The sequence below is a fragment of the Triticum dicoccoides genome, chromosome 2B (genome assembly GCF_002162155.2).
Source record: "Triticum dicoccoides isolate Atlit2015 ecotype Zavitan chromosome 2B, WEW_v2.0, whole genome shotgun sequence".
Lineage (NCBI taxonomy): Eukaryota > Viridiplantae > Streptophyta > Magnoliopsida > Poales > Poaceae > Triticum > Triticum dicoccoides.
In genome coordinates, this window is record NC_041383.1 from 295,940,888 (window position 1) to 295,945,254 (window position 4,367).

The following is a 4,367-nucleotide window of genomic DNA, read 5'->3' on the forward strand; positions in this document are numbered from 1 at the left end:
GGGTAGGTTGAGATCTCCACACGCACCCCAGAGTTCGAACCTCTCAAGGGTTTGCGGAACCCGTAATCCGACAGAAGCTACCGATCCGCAACGCCCATAGAGCACCTGACCGTGTGAGGCTGTGGTCTATGCATCTACCTCATCGACCTTGGGCGATGGCAAGAGCTGCAAATTCTGGAAAGCATTGCATTGATACCTCCAACTATGAAACTGGAATAAGTAAAGCTGACATAAAATTGGAGATGGTTAACAATTAAGGAAAAAAAACTAAAAAGGACCCCATGTGCACCTTTGATATCTATACTGGCTGCACTCTGGTATATCATGAGACGAAGCACATCGAACAAAGGGGTGTGGAGAAAAGGGGCCGAATGGGAGGCGAGAAGGGTGGTGGACCATAGAGCAAGGGCGCTCAACGGTTGTGTCCCTGCCCAATGGCAACTCCTTGCAGGAGCATAAGGGAGACATGAAACAACAGAGCGTTCAACCCCTTTGCAGTTCGATTCTTACTGTATAGGTATTGTAGCTGTTCAAAAAATTGAGACATGGTTATCTCAAGAAACTAGAAGGAATAAGCGTAACAAGCATGTTCATATATTGAACTTGTATGAGCAATGAGAAAGGAAGGTTGAATATAGAGCTTGGAAGGTTGGTAATCTGCTTGCTACATAATAACAAGGATAATCAGAAGAGCCTAAGGCAAGAGAGATGTACCTGGTTCTTGGAGACTCGGAACAGTAATGTGCCGCTCAAATAGACCAGATGTTGTTGAAAGAGCAACACTCCATGATAGAGATGGACCACCCGTCATGGAGAAAAAATACTCAAGATGCACCTGGTCTTGAGACTTGGACTCATTTGCTAGATCTCTTAATCTTAGCCAAATTTAAAAGTATTTCAGAATGCAGTCAATTGTTTAAAGCAAAAGGCAACCTCATTCAAAGTAAATAGAGTGTTTTAAAATATATGCTATGTTTCAAAGGGCATTCAGCAGATATGTAATGTTTTCTTTCAGAATATACGTACTGCGAGTAGCTTGCATCTGAGTCAAGTACGCACATAAAAATATGCACAATACATGGAATGAAAAACCTATAAAGTACCTTATTTTAGTAGTTGTCTCACAAAGAATTAAATATTGAAGTTAGTTGTGGGGAAAAATGAACATCATATCCTAAAGAACAGTAATGTACGCTATGTCTTCATTGGCCCTGTTTGGCCCTGCTTCTTGAATCATTGTGTGGGTTACAACAAATTGTAGTATACTTTGTACTATCTTCCTTGCATGAAAGAAAAGAAAAGATTAATCTCACACATATTTTTTCCAAATTAAAATTGCTATGACAATATCATCAATTGCTAGTACTTTTAACTGTATCCATGGCACTGTTGTTGCCTAGCTGCTGCAAATAATTTATCTCCAGCTATGTTCGGAACCATTACATTTTTCATTTTGGAAACATGCATGCAACAATGTATTTCACACACAAATCCAAATCACATTACCAGTAGCACTACATTTTGCTCATTACCAACAAACTGAAGAGAGTATATTTTGGCCGCAATACCACGATTCCGTTAATCATCCTTTGACAAGAAAATTAATACATCAATTTTGATCCTAAAAAAAGCTAGCCAACATTATACCCTACTAACTTATCTATCTTTAGATGTCAATTTGGATATTCCATGCTCACCAAAGAAGAAAAATATGGAGATTTTTTATACTGCATATCACTATGCTCATGTAGAGTTGGAGATAACAGCTTCAACAAGTACAGAGATGTTAAACTAAAAATTCGAAAACAGAAGGCTAAAACTACTTGTTCCTCCGATCCTGAAAGTATATATATCTGATGAATTTGACTACAGTTTGTTACAATAAAAAATAAAATATTCCACGATGTTACCATGATATTATCGAGTCAAGCCAGAATGACATTTAGCACAGCAAGCTGAATCTTCTCAGCATCGTTCTCATGAACCGGTGTACTATAAAGCAAAATATACAATCATCTTCTTTTACAATTTAGTACATATACACTGAAACAGCACCAAAGTGGGTAAAAGCAGCAAAGTTTAATCACAATTCATTAGGAAAATATGTTTATATATAGGATTTCATCGCAACAAAGTGTACGTTCAGCAAGTATTGTAATTTGGGGAGCCATTATCATAGCTCATCAACACAAAGAATGATTATTTGCACAACAGAACTAACAAAGCATCCCATATGTATACATACATAAGTAGAAAGACGAACAAGATAGCCTCATTGGTTTATTTTCTGAAGGTATGTGCACTGTTAAAAATAATCAAACCCTGACCATACTACAAATGTTTACCATTCCACGCAGAGTGATCAAATAGGTAATTTATGAAAACATGAAAAGATTTGTTAAATTTAGCATGAACAGATCCTTCAACACAGAGTAGCATATAATCCAATTACCAAAGAGAAAAAAATACAGAGCTGAGTAGCCCTTAATGAATGAGTTATACACGCATCGCCAGAAAAGGGGAAACCGTTAAATGAGTTCACTTGTTTACCTATGTTGGAATTCCAAGACCTCGGCGAGCTTGTTCCTGAAGGTGTACTTCCATGATCATTTGCCTTAAATATAGGGAGGCATACTGCAGGCCATCATAATTTAAATCACAATATTTGCAGTAGATCTAGCCAACAGCTTGAGGATGCCAACGAATATGAATGTACTAACTACCAAACCCATTATCCGAATCCCTCTTAAACAATGGTCAAAATCCGTGAGAAGAGGAATACATAACCCTTCCACGAGATCAGCCACTCCAGCACCGAACATGTGGAAGATGTGATCATATTCAACAAACGAATCATCAACGCTGTCGTGCAGAAGCCCAACATAGACGACCATGGCACTCACCCTCGTCTAATCACAGAACCAAAGAACAAACCAAACAAGATGCAGTGACTAATCCAGAAATGAACTATATGGTGTCTTATATCAAAAGAAATCTGGATAGACTCAAACCAGCTCGTGCATGTTGATTGCTTAACACTAATCAACGGAAGCTCATAAAGAAATAAAACAGAAATAGCAGCCGCATATATAGAATACTAATTCCATGGAGAAAATTACTTGCAAACATGCCTCACCAGTTCACTGATTCAAACAGAAATAACCACACGACTCACGTGGAGTCTCTCTGCCTAAACAATGGTTCCATAACTAAATACCTTCTACTAAATTCATCAAACAAAGGGTTTGATTAGCACAACCACCACTATATACAAACATGTTATGGCCATCGCTCTGAGCAAAAAACATGGGTCTGCAAGTCTGAACTAACAATAAGAGCACCGCAAAGATAATACTTGGGCCAACATATCAGGCAATGTGCTACTACGTGCATGTGGAAAGAGGAGGGGCTTACGAGTGTGAAGTTGCCACAGGTGGAGAGGAACGTCGGAATTGAGGTCTTGTGGTTGTGCTTGAGCTCGCACATATGCAGTTCACCTCCGGGTCGCCTCCGAGCCTCCGCCATGTCAGTTAACAGTATAACACCCGGTCAAGTCCGAGGCTCCGAGCTTGCGGCGATAATAGGTGGTAGCATGTCATCGCCAACTTGTCGGGATGTGCCCTGCCGCCACCGCCACGGCTGAAAAATCAGTGAGTACGGGGTGGGTGCATTGGGAGAGAAGGGGTCCAGTTCGGACGAGAGGGAGTGCTTGAGAAAGTTTGAGAAGGGCGGAGGAGACGCGGGAGTGAACGTAGGCGAGCTGCACGATGGCCTGGCCCTCCGAAATCCACAGCGTACCAACGCCCCCGCCCTTAGGTCTCCGCCGCCAATGGTCATGTGCTTCAGAGGACGAGATGGACAGGCTAGGGTCGAGATGGGCTCCTACCTGATTCGACACTGCCAGCAAAAGATGCCTTCGCCGGCCGCCGGGGAGTGATGCGACCGTCACCACCACCTCGACATCCTTCTCCATCTCGTTGTTGGCATCGTGAGGGGCGGGGTTGGCGGCGCCCAAACCCTAGAGATTTGTTCGGAAGGAGAGATCAGGGAGACCGAACGCGAAGGGGCCTTGTGCCTTTCTTGTTGTCAGGGGCCTTGTGCACAATTCACGCGGGCTGGTGAAAAATCGGTGGGCTTACGACTGAAATAAAAATCGGTGGGGTGCGGGGATAGAAGAAAAATCGATGGTGGCAGCGTTCGATGAGCGGACGAACGACCGAAACGACCTACAACCGACCATCACGATGTAATTATATGGGGTAATTTAAATTTATTACCATATAATTACCGTATTTGAAATTTCCTGAGTTGTGATCTTACCATATCTGGATTGATAGCCTTGGGAGCAATGTAAGGGGGGTGGTGGG

General features: G+C 42.0%; 1 long non-coding RNA gene across 1 annotated transcript; it reads right to left on the reverse strand.

Moving 5' to 3' along the window:
• Window positions 1-1,017: 1,017 nt before the first annotated feature.
• On the reverse strand, window positions 1,018-4,099 carry LOC119363566. The gene is made up of 2 exons (XR_005174060.1): window positions 3,887-4,099; window positions 1,018-3,639 (listed from the first exon to the last, which is right to left on the reverse strand). It is a non-coding gene; the product is annotated as an uncharacterized LOC119363566 (long non-coding RNA).
• Between the last annotated feature and the right edge of the window lie 268 nt (window positions 4,100-4,367).